Below are 17,822 nucleotides of genomic sequence, written 5' to 3'. Positions count from 1 at the left end.
TAGGCTGCTGGGACTCATGTGAACCCCTGCGCAGGCAGAATCCCGGCTCCAAGTGCAATTGTGCTTTCCTTCGTGTGCGGCACCTCAGTGACACAGAATATTCCAGGAAAAAGAAAAACTGCATCTGCCTTTTTCAGCTCAGGCTGTGTGTGGACTTGCATTTGTAACGTCGTCTGCAAGCGCAGCCTCAGCCTGATCGTCGCTGTGTGTACGCGCTGCACGCGTGCCAGCAGGGACTGTACACCCTCCCTTCTCGCTGCTGCTGCTGCCCGGGGTCTGCCATTTCTCCACCAGCTAAATGTGACATCTTTTTATCGAATAGCAGCGTCCCAACACTAAGAAGAGATAAATACGAGGCGAGCGCAACGAATCACGGACTCCGGTAGGCTTGCTCAGCCCCAGGAGGCTGTCTGGAGCTGGCCAAGGGACGAAACTCCGCGGCCCAACTCTTGTTTTTCTTCACTTTTGCCTGGGAAGTGCACCCACAGGAATTCGGAAAACAAGACTCATCTTGCCTGCGCGAGAATCCGGGCTGCTGAACGGGTCGGGAGGAGGAAGGTGCCCGGGAGGGCGAGGGGGCTGAGCACGCGTGGCTTCCTGCCATTCGAGGAGAGTCACAGAATCGCAGAATGGTGGGGGTTGGCAGGGCCCTCTGTGGGTCACCCAGCCCAACCCCCTGCCCAAGCAGGGTCACCTACAGCAGGCTGCACAGGACCTTGTGCAGGCGGGGCTGGAATATCTCCAGAGAAGAAGACTCCACAACCTCCCTGGGCAGCCTGGGCCAGGGCTCCGTCACCCTCAGAGGGAAGAAGTTCTTCCTCATGTTCAGACGGAACTTCCTGTGCTTCAGTTTGTGCCCGTTGCCTCTTGTCCTGTCGCTGGGCGGCAACTTATTGTCATGAAACTATTAAAGTTTTAAGCAGAGAGTTAAGGAATTGGAGATGTGACAAAAGGGGGTTTTTTTGCATGCAAAAGCCACTCAAACCCACCTTTATAGGCTTCTCAGTAAAGGAGTCTTTGAGAAAGATCCCTTTTAACAGCCCCACAAAAGCGTTATCTCTTGTTCCTGAACTTCCAACACCACGGAACATAAATATTAATCACTTCATTGTGCAGCTGAGCGCTTGTCTGTAACGTTCCCAGCGCTGCACAGGCACGCGTCCCCCCTCCCTGCCGCGACACCCCTAACTTTACAACTAGAAGTTGCGTGAGTACAGCCACGGGGGCAAAGCCATCAGCCAGCAACCTGCGGACCTGCCCCGCCAAAGCCACCGCGGGCACTGGAAACTGAACCCCAGGGAGAGTCGGTAGCGCTGGGACACGCAGGAGCTGGTGCTGGGGGGGTACCAGGGTCCCTGAACTGGCCTGGGATGTAGCCAGGACAGGACAAGAGCGTGCTAGGACAAAAGCCTGCTGTTCATGCTGTTCCTCTTTCAAGGCTGCCCGTCTTCTCAGAGTGACACATGGAGAGGAGTTGACTGTGACACCCGGTGCTTGCCCTGTAACCACTCGTTCTTCTGCCGCGCAGGAAAAAATGACTTGGAGGAAGATGCTGACACCGGCTCTGTTCCGCAGAGCGCAGCACCGCCGGGAGGTAGGAGTCACGAGCCCGAAAAAGCCCACGCAGCTCAGCACATCCCTCTGGAATTTGGATGCTCTCCCTCGCTTCCCCTGTGGTCTCCGCTGCGCCTGCCCGGGGGCATGGCAAGGCGAGCGGGTGAGGTTCGCCCCGCGGAGGCTCCTGGGCTCCGGCAAAGATCGCTGTCGGTTTTGTGAGAGTTTCCAAAGGCAGGGGAAGGTTTCCCTCCGCCATGGGTGGTCCCTCTTCAGGCACCGTCCTGGTCTGAAACCCGGTGCAGCGAGAGGAAGGGATGAACGGTGTCGGGAGGGGAGGAGGGAGTGCTCACGGCGGCTTGGGGCTTGTGTGCCAGCCAGGCAGGTGAGCTCGTCCAGTTATGGTCCCTCCTGCCAGCAGCACAGCGCGAGGGGGATCGGAGATGGAGCCGAGGACAAGCGAGAAGGGGGCTTCTGTGAGAGGGGAGAGGGTGGAGGGAGAGGCAGCAAGCGAGCCCCCGTGTAACGACCCGGAGCCCCCGAGGGGGAGGGCGGGAGGCCTTTGCCAGCTCCTTGCCCTGACGGCAGGCACCCACCTCTCCGCAGCCGAAGTGCGGAAGGACTGGGAAGGTGCTCCGCAGAGGCTGTCAGCCCGGGCTAAGACCTTTCTGAGCAAACCTCCACATAAACACGCCACAATTAGTGGTAAATGTGGGCTGGCCAGCTGCCCGTCTCCCTCGCGTCCCTCCTCAAGCGCTGTGCAAACTCCTCCTGCCCTCCGGTTCAGCGCAAGGTTTACCCGGCGTTTGGATGCTGGGAGGTGCCCCAAACCACTTGGCCTGGGTGGGAAAGCGTCTCCCTGCTGCGAAACCCCAGCAGCCGCGCTCCCGGGCCAGCGCTCTCGGCCACGGGTGCGGAGGGACACGGGGTGCCGCGCAGAAACCCAGCAAGCCGAGGTGGGAGTCAGGCGCAGCGAGATGCCAAGCTTGGGCATGGGCTGGTAGCACGACCCCAGACCAGAAGCCGGCTCCTTTCAGGGTGGGAAAACACGGGTGCACCCCAGCAAGAGCGCGCTCGCTCGTCCCAGTTGAGCAGCGGAAGCACCGCAGCCAGGACAGGTCGAGCGCGCCAGCTCCCGCGGCCCCAGTTGCCCCCCGACGGGGAACGGCGCTGACCCTGGTTCGGCTCGCGCGGCCGGCGTCTCTCCCGCTCCAAAATTCAAGCTTTTACGGTAGCGCTAACCGCGTTGCTTGCCTGGAACCGAACTGGCACAGGGCTTGGCAGAACGCGTCCGCGCACGCCGGCCCTTGCTCACGCTTGTGGAAGCAGAAGAGGCTGGGAGAGGTTAAACCCCGACCGTAGCCGCAGCCAGGCAGCAGCCGTGAGCCCCGATTTTGGGCCGGAGGCAGCCCTCGGGCACGCACCCCGTGCCGCGGGCACCCGGGCCAGCCCCACGGGAGCCATGGGCTGGTGACACACGGTGCCGGGGAGGCTACCCGCGCCCTGACGCCGCGGACGCATCAGTGCCGTGCCCTGTGTTGGGCATCGGGCTGCAGTGACCGGGGTGGGTGGCAGCATCAGTGCCGTGCCCGGTGTTGGGCATCGGGCTGCAGTGACCGGGGTGGGTGGCAGCATCAGTGCCGTGCCCTGTGTTGGGCATCGGTCTGCAGTGACCGGGGTGGGTGGCAGCATCAGTGCCGTGCCCGGTGTTGGGCATCGGTCTGCAGTGACCGGGGTGGGTGGCAGCATCAGTGCCGTGCCCTGTGTTGGGCATCGGTCTGCAGTGACCGGGGTGGGTGGCAGCATCAGTGCCGTGCCCTGTGTTGGGCATCGGTCTGCAGTGACCGGGGTGGGTGGCAGCATCAGTGCCGTGCCCTGTGTTGGGCATCGGTCTGCAGTGACCGGGGTGGGTGGCAGCATCAGTGCCGTGCCCGGTGTTGGGCATCGGTCTGCAGTGACCGGGGTGGGTGGCAGCATCAGTGCCGTGCCCTGTGTTGGGCATCGGTCTGCAGTGACCGGGGTGGGTGGCAGCATCAGTGCCGTGCCCGGTGTTGGGCATCGGGCTGCAGTGACCGGGGTGGGTGGCAGCATCAGTGCCGTGCCCGGTGTTGGGCATCGGTCTGCAGTGACCGGGGTGGGTGGCAGCACCAGTGCCGTGCCCGGTGTTGGGCATCGGTCTGCAGTGACCGGGGTGGGTGGCAGCTTCGCCGGAGCTGTCTCTGCCCGTCGGGTAGGAGCAGGTTTTGGTTATTTCCAGAAAAAGCTTCCCCGGGCAGGGCAGGGCGGGCTGCCACCGAGGGGCTGCTGCAGGGGGACGGGGACACCCCCCCTCCCAGGGCAGGACCCGGTGCCACCGGCCGCCAACGCCTGCCCGGGGTGCGGGGGGAGCAGCAGCAGCAGGAGGGGGAGGAGGAGGGGGAGGAGGAGGAGGAGGAGGAGGAGGAGGAGCAGGAGGATGCTCGCCCTGCCCTGCCCGCCTCGCCCCTTGCAGTGTCAGACCCGGCTCCTCCGCTGCCAGCCGCCCCGGGACGGCTGCGGCAGCGCCCGGCGGTGGGAGGCGGCCGCCTGCCCCCCCGCCCCGGCTCGGCCCGGCCCGGCTCGGCTCGGCCCGGCTCGGCTCGGCTCGGCTCGGCCCGGCCCGGCTCGGCTCGGCCCGGCCCGGCTCGGCTCGGCTCGGCTCGGCTCGGCTCGGCTCGGCCCGGCTCGGCCCGGCTCGGCTCGGCTCGGTTCGGCTCGGCTCGGCTCGGCTCGGCTCGGCTCGGTTCGGCTCGGCTCGGCTCGGCTCGGCCCGGCTCGGCCCGGCTCGGCTCGGCTCGGCTCGGCTCGGCTCGGCTCGGCTCGGCTCGGTTCGGCTCGGCTCGGTTCGGCACGGCTCGGCTCGGCTCGGCTCGGCTCGGCTCGGCACGGCTCGGCTCGGCTCGGCTCGGCTCGGCTCGGTTCGGCCCGGCTCGGCTCGGTTCGGCTCGGCTCGGCTCGGCACGGCTCGGCTCGGCTCGGCTCGGCTCGGCTCGGCTCGGCCCGGCTCGGCTCGGCTCGGCTCGGCCCGGCTCGGCTCGGCCCGGCTCGGCCCGGCTCGGCTCGGCTCGGCTCGGCCCGGCTCGTCCCGGCTCGGCTCGGCTCGGCTCGGCTCGGCCCGGCTCGGTTCGGCCCGGCTCGGCCCGGCTCGGCCCGGCTCGGCTCGGCCCGGCTCGGCTCGGCCCGGCTCGGCTCGGTTCGGCTCGGCTCGGCTCGGCCCGGCTCGGCTCGGTTCGGCCTGGCTCGGCTCGGCTCGGCTCGGCTCGGCCCGGCTCGGCTCGGCCCGGCTCGGCTCGGCCCGGCTCGGCTCGGTTCGGCTCGGCTCGGCTCGGCCCGGCTCGGCTCGGTTCGGCCTGGCTCGGCTCGGCTCGGCTCGGCTCGGCTCGTCTGGGTTCGGCCCGGCCCGGCTCGGCTCGGCGGGGAGCGGCGGGGAGCGGCGGCCGCGGCGGCAACAAAGGCGGGCGGCGGCGGTAAGGACCGGGCCCGGGGGGCGGTGGGGACCGGGCCCGGGGGGCTGGGGGCGGGGGGGGGGGCAGGTGCCGCGGGAGGGGCCGCGCTGTCCCCAGCCCCGGGGGTCTCGGCGTGGCCGGGCCAGGCTGGGGGGGGGGGGGGGGCTGCGGCTCGGGTCGCTGCCTTGATTGACAATTGCCAGCTCCGCTTTACTAATACCCCTTTGTTATTATTCGGATTTTATTTTCTTTAATCCTTACAGCCCCGTAAATACAAACTTTTCAGTGGCTGTTCCTGGCCGGGGCTGCCCCCCCCCCCCCCCCCCCCCCCCGGGCTCCTCTCCCGGGTGGGGGTCCCGGCGGTGGGGCTGGGGGGGGAGGCAGAGGTGCCCCCAGCCCCCTGCCCGCGCCCCTGCTCCCCGTGGCAGTGTGGCTGGCGGGGGTGCTGTGTTTACGACCCCCCCCCTGCGAAGCGGGGCGGCGGAGTGGGGGTCCCGGGCAGGTACAGGGACGGAGGCTGCCGCTGCCCGATGCTCTCCCCGTCACCGCGTGCTGCGGCTGGGTCGAATCGCTGGCAGCGTCGAAAAAAAATTATCCGAGAGGGAGAAGGTGCCGTCGCCGCGCAGCTGGACGCGGCCGGAGGGTTTCTTGGCTGCGAGGGAGCGAGAACCCGGAGCTGCCTGTTAATGGGCGAGGGGCGAGTGGGCTCCTTCCCCCGTGGCGCGCTCGCCCGGAAGGTCGGGAGCGAACCCGACGGGGTTTTGTAACCCTCCCAGGGCTGTGGAACAGTTTTCCTGAGCTGGGATAATGCTTGAACATGGGGGCACGGTGACGCGCGGCCACGCCGTCCTCCTGCTCTCGGAGGGGCTGGGGGGAAGGAGGGCCCGGCTGGCCTGAAGCGCGTCGCGACGGGGAAAGGGGTGGCCTGCGGGCCTCAGCTTGTGCTGCAGAGCCTGGTGCTTGGTCTTGGTCGCGTGTGGCTTGGAGGGGATACAATAAGATAGCGAGCACACGTCCCTCGCACACCATGACCGTGCCCTTTTGCCCGGGTCACGGTGTCGGGGGTGGTTGAAGTGAAGCTTTGAGTAGCTGAGGAGCTCCTGTAGGCATGAGTGATGCTGAACGTTCCCCGGGAGGAAGAATATTCCCGGGAAAAGTCTTCCCCAGAAGGCCCCTGGGACAGAAGCCAAGAGCATCTCACCAGGCAAGCTTTCCCCATTAGCTGCAGCGTTTGCTGTTGGAGGGCGAGGGTGTGGGGGGCTGGGGTCAGCGGGGACCCCTGAGGGCGGGCAGCCTTTCTCCAGGTCTCCTCTCCTCAGAATATCACAGAATATCACAGAATAGTAGGGGTTGGAAGGGACCTCTGTGGGTCACCCAGTCCAACCCCCCTGCCGAAGCAGGGTCACCTACAGCAGGCTGCACAGGACCTTGTCCAGGAGGGTCTGGAATATCTCCAGAGAAGGAGACTCCACAACCTCCCTGGGCAGCCTGTTCCAGTGCTCCGTCACCCTCAGAGGGAAGAAGTTCTTCCTCATGTTCAGACGGAACTTCCTGTGCCTCAGTTTGTGCCCATTGCCCCTTGTCCTGTCACTGGGCACCACTGAAAAGAGCTTGGCCCCATCCTCCTGACCCCCACCCTGCAGATATTTGTAGGCATTTCTAAGGTCCCCTCGCAGCCTTCTCTTCTCCAGGCTGAACAAGCCCAGCTCCCTCAGCCTCTCCTCGTAGGAGAGATGCTCCAGTCCCCTCCTCATCCTCGTAGCCCTCCGCTGGACTCTCTCCAGTAGCTCCTCATCTTTCTTGAACTGGGGAGCCCAGGCAGCCCATCTCCTCCCCTCGGCACAAGCTGCTGCTTTGGAGGTGATGCCAAGTGCTGAGTCTAGACAAATCCTCCGTTTTCCGCTGGTTTAGCTAATAAATCAGATTCCTGCTGCTGGAGGTGATGGTGGAGGAGCTCCAGCGCAGCCGCCGTGGGCGCCGGGGACCGGACAGCCCCGTGGGGCTGCGGCTTCGCCCCGGATAAATCTTTGCTTGCTTTGCTGCTTTTTACAGTTGCTTCCCTTAGGTCGGCAAAACCTTGTGAAAGCAGCTCAGTTTGGGGCTGCGTCTGTACGCAGCAGTGGTGAGTTAGCGCGGGCTTTGTGGGTGTGCGGTGGGGTCCTCTGCGCGTCCGGCAGAATTGGTTGGCCCGAAAAGTCCTCCCTGGGCGGCGGAGAAGCCGCGCGGCGAGCAGCGGTGCCGCTGGGCTGGGCGTGTGCCTCGCTGGCGGCGGGTGCGAGGTTAAACGTGGGGGAATGGCGCGGTCGTCCTTACCTGCTTCCTGCGCAGACGAGCGTGTGTCGTGAGGCGCTGATCAGCGGGCTGCTGGCTGCTCTTGGCTTGCGAGTACGCTGTAACCTGGTTAGAAGCAGCTCGCGGAAGCTCGTTTTCTACTGACAACATGGGCAAGTAGTTAAATCCTGATTTGAAGCGCTCGCTGGCAGAGTCCTCTGCTGCAGGAGCTGGAAACCCCCGGGAGGAGCCGGAGGTGCCGGCAGGCGATGGCGGGGGGTGGTTTAACGAAGGGCAACGCAGACGCAGCCGGTGAGGTTTCGTGTCTTTGGCTCTGTCCGTGAGGCTGTGATGCAGGAGGAGCTGGGCTGCGGGAGCAGGTTGCTCTGTACGCAGAGGCTGGTTCCCTGCCCGCCTCTGCCAGGGGGTTGACACCCCGCCGACGGGCAGCCCTTTGCCGGCAGCAGCACGCGTCTCTCCCTGCTTCTGCGTCGCTCCGGGCTGGGGGAGGCGGAGGGTGATCATGGGCGCTGGCCAAAATCCACGTCAGGTTGTCCTGCCCTTCGCTCTCAGGCTGGCTGGCACGGAGGAGATGTTCGAAGTCAGGTCCTTCCACCGCCCGTGCTTCTCCTGGCCCGCTCAGATCTGCCAGCTTTTGAGAGGGCAGAAACGACGTGGCAGGGTCGTGGTCCTCCTCCCTGGCCCGCTCAGATCTGCCAGCTTTTGAGAGGGCAGAAACGACGTGGCAGGGTCGTGGTCCTCCTCCCTTCCCAGAGGAGAGGCTGAGCGGCGCGCACAGCCCTCGGTGAAAATGTCGATTCGTAAAGTCAGCGATAAAAGATCTGACGGAGTTGTCTCGATGATCTTTTGCGAAACGCACAGACCTTTTCTGTAGGCCTCGGATTTTGCTGGAGTGATGTAAATCACGGTTGTGGGCAGGATTAGCGATCGAAGAGCGTTATGAATCAATCCGATGCTTCGTATTAACCGTCGCCCTGCCCAGGCTGCTGACCTACATATCCCAGCTCTCGCTACAGCTGCTTCGCCGAGGCTGGGCTCCGTGTCTGAGCGTGCGGTGGCCCAGCTGCTGGACATCTTTGTGTCTGGAGAATGTTCTCACCGAGGTGACGTAGAGATTGACCAGAATTCCCGGTGACTTCAGAGGTGCCGAAAGTCTCTGCTGCTGGAGTGGTAACTTGTCTATGAAGTGTGAAATAGAAGTGGCTCCTTGTAATGTTCTTTTAATTATAATCATGCTGATTAGAAAACTAGAAGATGAAATGAGATGTTTTTGGTATAAAGTGCCCTTAGATGTCTAGCCAGCAGTAATCGTTGTTATCAGATGCTCTAATCGCTTGTGTGATTAAAGACCTTGCAAAAATTTATGTATTTGAGCCTCTTGCTCATAGGTAAAAATCAAGATTAGGATGTCTCCGAGCTTACAACTCTGCCAGCAAGTCGTCAGATGAGCTTACATTTTGCTCGTGGCGTGTTGCTCACCAGTTACCACAACCTCTGTCCTCAAGCAAAGCTTGCACGGAAAGCTGCAACGCGGCCTCTCGCTTCTTCTGACACCCTCACAGCTCAGAGGTTCCGTTTGTGAGATCTTCAGGTAAAGCAGGACCGCTGTGCAGAATATCCCTCCTTTTTCGGAGGGCAGGGAGAGGCTGGAAATGAGTTAATGCTCCCCTTGTCACAGAATCACAGAATGTTCAGGGTTGGCAGGGCCCTCTGTGGGTCACCCAGCCCAACCCCCTGCCCAAGCAGGGTCACCCACAGCAGGCTGCACAGCACCGCGTGTCTTCTCTCCAGAGAAGGAGACTCCACAGCCTCCCTGGGCAGCCTGGGCCAGGGCTCCGTCACCCTCAGAGGGAAGAAGTTCTTCCTCATGTTCAGACGGAGCTTCCTCTGCTTCAGTTTGTGCCCATTGCCCCTTGTCCTGTCACTGGGCACCACTGGAAAGAGTCTGGCCCCATCCTCCTGACCCCCACCCTGCAGATATTTAGAGGCATTTCTAAGGTCCCCTCGCAGCCTTCTCCAGGCTGATTGTGTCCGTTCACACGTGCAATGGATGCAGCAGTTTGTGTTTTCAACTGTAAAACTCTGCAGAAAAATAGAAGTTATTGACAGCAGCGATTAATATTATTTTTTTAGTATGCATTATTATGGCTCACCCTTCTTATCTCTGTAATAGAGCACTCACTGATGAGAAGGTGGCAGGGGTTTGGACCAGCCCGACCGCGTTCCCCAGTCTTGCGGCAGCCGCCCTGCGCCCCAGAGGAGTGCCCGGTCTGCGGGGACGGCGCGGGGACGCTGGCCGGGGTGGCACAGCGGCAGTGGCGGCTGCTGGCTGAGACGAGGGGACCGCGAGAGACCCGCGGTCGTGGCTTCCCCCTGCGGACGACAGACCTCGAGGAGCTGCTGTTTATCTTGAAAGAACATTTAACTCACAGCACCAGAGTAGTGAGTTTTTTGGTTTTTTTTTTTCTAAATGTCGTTGTGAGACAGAGTCCTCAGGAAATGCTGCTGGCGGAGGGGTAGTGTAGAGCTGCCTGCTGAGCAGGGCGGCTCGGGCGCGGGGCCGTTAGCTTGTGTTTTAGAGAAATAAATGAACGCAACGCTTCTCCGAGTGCTCGGAGAACGCACCTTCGTGCTGTGAGCTGCGTTGCCTAGCCAGACGGAAAATTTGGGCGTGATCCCTTGTTAGCTAAGTTGGGATGTTCTGTTTATTTATTTCATTGGTTTTGGTTTGTTGTTGGTTGTGGTTTTGGTTTTTTTTTTTTTTTTCCTTCCTCCAAGGTGTAGTTCTGCATAACTTCGAGATTTGACTTTGGTCCAGGGATGGATAACCACTTTCCTTGGTTGTCGCTGTGACCTGACTGTGATCCTGCCGTCCTCGGTGCTTGCAAGGAGTCTTACGGAAATGAGAGGCTTGGGTGCACGAGATTGTAATTGTTGGGATCAAACTACTTATTGTTTTGTTTACATTTTGATATAAATTTCTATTAATACTCCACCCATCTCTCACTTCCCCAGCAGAGATGCAGCACCGGGGGGGTTGGGCCGTGTGTGAGTGAGGTCCGTTGGCCGAAGCGGCGCAGAGATGGACGCGCCGTGTTCCGGCTGCTCCGCAGTGCTGATCTTCGCGAGCGAGTCCGACTGAAACGCTGCGTGTGTCTTGTGAGAGCCTGCAAGGTGAATCTGGCCGGAGGAGCCGTTCGCCTCCGCACTGGGGTGTCTGAGCAGCGAGTAGAACCCTGCAGGTGAGATTTGGGGTGCCGCACTCGCTCGGTGCCCGAGCGTCGCCTCGCTGCTGGCAGCGTTTCCCCAGGAGTGGGGCGTGCTCGGGCGCGAACGCGGTGCCGCGACTCGGCTGCCTCGGAGGTGACCGCGGCTTTGGGACAGCCCGGCCCGTGCTTCCTGCCCGGAGCCCAGTGGTCAGGGTCACGGTACCCACAGACTGCACTGGGGGGGGTTTCATGGCTGGCTTTTTCCATCTCTGGCTGCTTTTCTGAAGGGAAAGCCCTGAAGCCGGGCAGGAGGGTAATCACGTCGTGCTTCTCCCCGCCTGAGGCTGCCCCACGGGCTGTTGCGCGTTTTGATGCTGCGTGTCGCGAGCTTGCCGGTGTTCTAAAGCGTTTCTCAGAGGGGCAGCCGAAAGAGCACCTTGCAGGCGTGCCCCGAGTGTCGAATCCGTGCACCTTGTCCCTCGGCCAAATGCCTGGCTAGCCAGTATGCTCCAAGAAACCTTCTCCTCCTTCCAGGATTGCTCCTTCCAGCCCCTCCAGGTCCTGCCGGATTCCTCCACAGCCATCTCCTGGAGAGCTTTGGGTCTCTCTGGTCCTGCAGCATCTCTGAGCGCCCACACGGACATCCCTCGCCCCCTTTCCTTGCGTTCTCTTAGGTCTCATGAAAACAAACTCTGGAATTGGAAAAAGAAATAAAACAAGCCCGCCAACCACCTCTGAAAGTCCGGATACATTCTGCCTCTCTTCTCTGTATTACGCTGCTGATTTTTCCCCAAACTGAAGCCGACTGTTGGTGTTATCAGTGGTGCTAATGAGATTTTTTTGTAGCCAGTTACCAGGAGACTACTAGCCTTGTGTTGGTGTCAAAAAGTAGGTGTACTGGCTCAGAGTCGATGAGCTGCAAAAACAACTCCCCTAAACAACGCCTGGGGAGAGGCTACGTTGGCGTTGCTCCCTGGGAAAAGAGCAATTCTTCAGCTCTGGTTTGGGCAGGAAGGTCAAGGAGGCTTTGGTGTATCTCCAGCAAGATGGGTTGGAAATGGAAATGCTCACGCTTGGCAGTGGCAAGAGAAAGGTCTGTGAAGGTGGCAGGCGCGGAGAGAGGACCCTGCTGGGTGTTGCCTGGGTGAGGCTGCTGCTAGGTGGGAGAGATGGGATTCGCCACAGTTGGCACGGGTGGCCTTGCTCCGCGGCCGTGGTGTGGCTCCTGCGTGGGCTGGCTGCGTCCTGGCGAAGGGCGGGAAGCAAAGTCCTGCTTCAGCTTGCCTTCCGACGGGAGAGTTCCTGGCTCTGGTCGGGGGACCCGGGGATTTCTTCGCCAGCATGTCCTGGTAATGTCACGGCTCGGGCGCGTGTTTCCGCAGGCGCGTGGCCGAGGTAGCCATCGGGGAGGGGGTTTTCAGGTCCCGCCCTTGAGGGCTGTGACCCTGCTCCCAGGCGGCAGCGGTTGAGGTCTGGCAGCGGCGATGGCGACGTCCCCAAATCCCGGCTGTTGTCCCCAAATCCCGGCCGTCATCCCCGAATCCCGGCCGGAGGCAGCACCCGAGCGCCTGCACCGCTCGCTCCGTTCTTGGCCCATGGGCCTCTCTTCTGCAGAAGGGATGCCCCTCGGGCGTCCCTGTCTCCTGTGGTGCCATGGGATTCGTCCGGTGTTGGCAAAGACCCGGTGCTCCGAGGTGGCCATCGTTCTTCTGCCCGAGCACAAGCTGCCCCACTTCTGTGTGTCCTGGAATTAATTGCGGTGGGGTGCGGTAGCCCTAGGCTTGTCCTAGAGTTTGCTTTAATTGAATCACAGAATCACAGAATCACAGAATAGTAGGGGTTGGAAGGGACCTCTGTGGGTCATCTAGTCCAACCCCCCTGCTGAAGCAGGGTCACCTACAGCAGGCTGCACAGGACCTTGTCCAGGCGGGTCTTGAATATCTCCAGAGAAGGACAAAGGGTCTTCAATGAAGGTGGAAGGACTTTGGTGTTTCCCCTGGAAGCTGCTGCCTTCTGCTCCTCTGGCTTCGGCAGAGGTTGGTGTGGGAAGTCCTGCTCCTGCAGCGTTGTGGAGCGGTTGGACGGAGTAAGGGTGAATGATAGCTGCTTTGGCTGAAGGCCACAAGACCAAGCAAAGCTCCGTCCCGGGAAAAGGAGTGCAACTCATGCAATTCCCGTAGCTCAAACTGTGTTCGTGTCTTTTGATTTTTTTTGTGTGTGTGTGTAATTTATTTATAAGAAGGTCCCGTTTTGTAGCAGAGGCCGTATTCTGGTAGCATCAGCCACGTCAGGCATTTATGTGTAAATGCAGCAGTTTACACCATGGGAATGGCAGGTTTATCAAGTCAGGTTGTGTCCTGGTGGCATGGGTAAGCTGTCAGCCTGGGCCTCGGTAGCGGGAGGGACGGGTTGCAAAGCCAGGCTCTCGGAAGGCAAGGTAGCGCTGGAGCTACCTGTCCAGCCCAGGCTGGACTTGGGACAGGCTCTGGCTGCGTGGTGGCACAGCTGCTGCTCGGCGCGATGCTGGGGGACAGCCAGGGCTTCACCCCTCTGCGTCATCTCTGCCGTCTGGGAAACCCAGTTCTGCTGCCGAGAACTCGGCCCACGTGGCCATTCGGTCACGGGTCTGACCTTGTGCAAGGATCCGGCGATAAGGGACGTGAAAAGTTGATTTTAAGATGTTTGTTTGGTTTCGTAGCAGCTCGGGCAGAAGCAAGGCAGGAATGGCTTCCGTCCGGCGGCTCTGGTTCGCCCCTCTCCTGGCACGGTGTCTGGCCCCTGAGCGGCCCCCTCTGCCAACGCAGCCGTCGGGCACCTGGTGATGCTGCGGCTGGGCAAGGTGGGGAGGAGAAATATCTTCTCCCCCGCAGAAAGGAGAGAAGGCAGAAGCCTCTGCCAGCGGGAGGGATGCTGGGGACAGCGGAGGCTTGCTGCCTGCGCTCGCCTCCTGGTCCCGCCGTCTGCCATGCCTGCGGTGTGCGGTGTCACACGGGAGCCCGGATGGTGCCGGGGTTAATGAATTCCCTTCCCGCAGATGAGCTCACCTGGGCTGGTACTGGACCTTCAGCATCCTCCAGTAGCTTTCGATACAGATCCTCTGCCTGATGAGGGAAGAAGAAGAATCGATAATTTTTGCGAAGTCGTTGTGCGTGAGGGGGTAATGTTGGGTCCTGACTTAACCTTGGTGTCTTCTGTTCCATGTCTCTCTGCCAGCATTCCTGGTGGTGCGAGGGCTTGCCCTGTAGAAACGCTGTGTGAGGAGCCTGTCAGAGTGGGGCTCGCCCAGGAGGCAAGGGACCCCGGTCCCTCTCGTGAGCGAGGACGAGCGCGGAGGACTCGGGCTGTGCGGATGGACACTGGGCCCTGCGCACACGAGGAAGAACTTCTTCCCTCTGAGGGTGCCGGAGCCCTGGCCCAGGCTGCCCAGGGAGGCTGTGGAGTCTCCTTCTCTGGAGATATTCAAGCCCCGCCTGGACGTGGTGCTGTGCAGCCTGCTGTGGGTGACCCTGCTTGGGCAGGGGGTTGGGCTGGGTGACCCACAGAGGGCCCTTCCAACCCCCACCATGCTGGGATTCTGGGATTCTGGGATCTGGAAGGAGCCGGGTTGCGGCGGTGCTCCTGAGCCGGCAGTCTCACTGCGCTGCTGTGGTCCGGGGCGCGTGGCCTCTCGGCCCTGCTGCCTCCCAGGGGTGCCGGCGGGTGTTTCGGGGCACCGTGCCCCCTCAGTGGGAGGGAGCGGGCAGGCGGCTGAGCAGCCCCCTTGGCCATTGTGCTTCCTCACCCAGCTCTAAAACTGGCCTCAGGTTGCACCAGGGGAGGTTTAGATTGGATATTAGGAATAATTCCTTTGCTGAAAGAGTGGTCAGGCCTTGGACCAGGCTGCCCAGGGCAGTGGGGGAGTCCCCGTCCCTGGAGGGGTTCAAGAACTGTGTGGATGTGGCACTTCAGGACGTGGTTTAGCAGGCATGGGGGTGTTGGGGTGACGGTTGGACTTGATGATCTGAGAGGTCTTTTCCAACCTCAATGGTTGTATGATTCTGTGGCTGCCCCAGGCACGCCGCTGATGGCATCCCTGCCTTTGCTTTTCCATCGTGTAGAAAAGGAGGCTTGGGCTGGGATGGGGCAGTTGGAGGTGAGTTGTTGTGCGTTTTTAAGAGCGATGTCCCCGCAGAAGCGCTGCCTGGCTGGCTGGCCGCTGTGCAGGGCTCGCTCGACCGCCTGTGCCCCTCTGCATCGCTGTTCTCTCCCGTTCGCACCGTTTCTCCAACTGGAACGTGCCCTTGCTGCGGGCCACGGCGGGGATCCTGCCGCTCCGCTGAGCTCGCCGGCCGGGGGTTTCCGAGCCTGGCATGTAAATACGCTGGGGCTGCGGCTCACCGGCGCGCACGCAGCCGGCCTGTGCCACGTCGCAGCTCTCCGGCCGTCTGCCCGTAGGGCGCTCGCTGCCGCGGCGTGCCGGGACGGCTGACGCCTTGCTGGGCGAGGCGGCTCTCGGAGGCACCGCTGCTGGCCCGGGGGAAGCGAAGAACGTTATTTTGCAGCCTAGCAGCCAGCTCTTTCTGTTCGCTTCCCCTCTGACCTAACCCTCAAGTGTCGTTCTAGTTTCGTTATTTCTCACCCGGTGAGAACCTGCACCGGCTGGCGCTGGTGGGACCTCAGCGCCGGTGGTAAGGCACGGCGTGCGGGTGTCTGCACTGAGCAGCACCCCTCTGCTTGCTTCTGTCTTCCTCATTTCTTGCTTTTTACCTCTCTTTTTTCTTTCTTTTTTCCCTGTCTTCCTTCCTCATCACCCAAACTTTGCAAAGCCTAAGGTTGCCTTTCCGCCGCTGCTTCCCCTCCGCTGCCACGGTGTGCGGCAGCGGGCTGGGGCCCTCGCACGGTGCAGGCTGGCGGTGATTTGGGATATCGGTCGGTTTGGACCTCTCCTGACGCTGTGAGCGCTTGGGTTCCCGGCAGAGAGCAGAAAGCGAAGCTGCTGGGCCCGGGGCGAGACGTCTGCCAGGCCCTGCACGTACGCCGGAGCCTCGCCCGGGGCAGGATGATTGCGGGAGGCGGTGTCGTTCCAGCGGACCGTGCGCTCTCACTTGCTAAACGGTCTTGTGATTAATATCTTATTTAAGAGGCTTTTGGGCCACGTGCTGCAGTTACAGCGGGTTTCTGTTAGAAGCAGGGGAGAGGTTAGCAAAGCGAACCCTGAGGGCTCTGCTGTGGGAGGGCCGTTGGGTGCGTGCAGTGCATCGCTGCGTCGGCGTGGGCGGTGGGCTTCGCTCCGCACGGTTCAGCGGGAGACGGATCCGCACCAGGGGCTGTGCGCACGCCTTTGCACGGGCCACCCTGCTGCCATCTCCCTAGGGACCCAGAGCTCCCGTGCCCGGGGCAGGGAGTTCTGCCCCAGCTCGCCAGCCCCGGCTCCCGGCGTCAGACTCTGGGGAGCTCGGCAGCCAGCAGCTCTTCCCCGGCAGGTTTTGCCATCGAAGGAAGGCTCTGTGTGCTGTTTTACTCGAGCACAAGGCACGTTTAAAGGTGTTGGCGGCTCGGTTGTCGGCCTCACCCAGGACAGCCTTGCCCGTGGGGTGGGCACAGCGGTGTCTGGGCGTTTCCGTGTCGCTGCTGACTTGCTGCGTGGTCCTGGCTGGCAGTTGCGGTCCCCAGTCCAGTGGTTTCTGATGTGGCCGCCTAACATCTTCCCCTTAATTTCTTTCCCAGGAGAGAACTCGATTAGAAGGGAGACGTGAAGAGGAGACGCAGAAGAACTGCGTGCAGAACACGGATGTGCTCCCTGTGGTGGCATCTCCTACAGCTCCTACCTGGCGACCTGCTTCTGCCTGGAAGGGTTTGACGGGCACCGCTGTGGACGGTGAAGGAACCTGGAGATGAAGGTGCACTGATGCTGACCGTGGCTCCTCCTCTTCTTTTCCCTGCCCCTCTTTTCCCTTTCGCACGGCTGCGGTCGGCGCGCTGGGGCCGCGTGCGTGCAGAGGCACTGCTGCGTGCGCGGGGACAACCTCGCGCGGCCCGCGGAGCTGGGAGGACGGCGAGGAGAGCAGGAAGGGTTCTCTGCCGTTCCCCTTCTGACTGTCCCATATTTCCCTTCTGAGGCAAAATAAAACATTCATCCTGCTTCTTGAGGGAGCCCTTGTAGGTGCTGACATGCATTGGCTGTGGGCTGGTGGGCAGCCTGAGCCCCTGTGGTGGCTGGGGAGGGGGGGGACGCTGGGACCTCCCCCCCTTTTCTCTTGCCCACGGGAAAGCCAGCTTGGCAGGGGCCATTTTTAGAGGTGGCTGCAGATAGAATTGTTGGGTTTATGCCTGTCCTCCTGTGTGAAGAAGGTCACAGAATCACAGAATAGTAGGGGTTGGAAGGGACCTCTGTGGGTCATCTAGTCCAACCCTCCTGCCGAAGCAGGGTCACCTACAGCAGGCTGCACAGGACCTTGTCCAGGCGGGTCTGGGAGGACGTCGTCGTATAGCTGCTGCTTTACTTCCCTAACTTGCTGGCTTCAGGAGTGCCAGATGTTGCTCCCCGCTCCCTCCTCTGCTGGAAGCATGCTGATCTCCTCTCCTCCGCTTGAAACCTGAATCTTTAATATGGAAAATGCACCAGCCTTTCTCCCTTTCCGGCCAGGGAACACCTCTCCCTCCCAGCGTTGTGTTACCTTTAGCATTGCAAACCAAAGCGCTTGGGCTGGGCTGGTGGAGCTCCAGCCGCCTGCCTGCCGGGGGGCTGCTGGGTTTCCACCCCCGGAGAGGGCAGGCAGCAGCCCAAATCCGCACGGGTGTCAAGGCGGAGCGGCGTGGGGCCTGGAGAGCGGCGGCGGGAGCGGCGGTGCGCGGCTGGAGGTAGGCGGGTGGAACAGAAAGAGCGTGGCACGTTGCCTTGGGCATCTTTGGCAGCGTCCCTTTTCATGGGGGAAGAAGGAAACTACGCTGGATTAGGTGGGATTTGGGTATGGAACAGAGGATCAAAAAAGCAGGTCAGATCCAGCTCCGCCCCTGTACAACGGCTTTTTTTTTGCCTTTTTTTTCCTGTTTTTTTTGAAACAAGGGATTTTTTTAGTTTTGTTTTTCCTGCTTGTTCCTCCGTGGAGATCCTCAAAGACAAAACCATGGAGACAAAGACATCTGCTGGGGTGTGACCTCAGAGGGGCTGGTGGGGGAGCAGCATCTCGTGTGGCCACGGGAGCCGTCCTCGCCCGGGAGGTGCGGGGCCACGGGGCAGCTCTGTGCGCCCGCAATGTGCCGGTGTGCGGCGGTGGCCGACGGCCGCTGTTTGGGCCGTGGCTGCATGCCGGCCTTCAGGACA

At 61.8% G+C, this 17,822-nt stretch overlaps 1 protein-coding gene across 8 annotated transcripts in view; it reads left to right on the top strand.

Moving 5' to 3' along the window:
• The first annotated feature begins 4,896 nt into the window (after positions 1-4,896).
• ST6GAL1 (ST6 beta-galactoside alpha-2,6-sialyltransferase 1) overlaps positions 4,897-17,822 on the top strand; it is a 45,559-nt gene continuing 32,633 nt past the window's right edge. The window contains exons 1-5 of one of the 8 annotated variants that reach the window (XM_075417548.1): positions 6,810-8,901; positions 9,484-9,752; positions 10,129-10,237; positions 10,326-10,552; positions 16,226-16,398. The gene's annotated coding sequence lies outside the window, so the exon portion shown is untranslated. Of the gene's footprint in view, positions 5,040-6,809; positions 8,902-9,365; positions 10,238-10,325; positions 10,553-15,159; positions 15,187-16,225; positions 16,399-17,822 lie in introns of those variants that run through there. The other 7 variants (XM_075417545.1, XM_075417547.1, XM_075417542.1 and 4 more) reach the window with 7 other exon arrangements.

This window comes from Opisthocomus hoazin, chromosome 4 (assembly GCF_030867145.1).
Source record: "Opisthocomus hoazin isolate bOpiHoa1 chromosome 4, bOpiHoa1.hap1, whole genome shotgun sequence".
Lineage (NCBI taxonomy): Eukaryota > Metazoa > Chordata > Aves > Opisthocomiformes > Opisthocomidae > Opisthocomus > Opisthocomus hoazin.
This window is presented reverse-complemented; position numbering and strand designations above follow the sequence as displayed.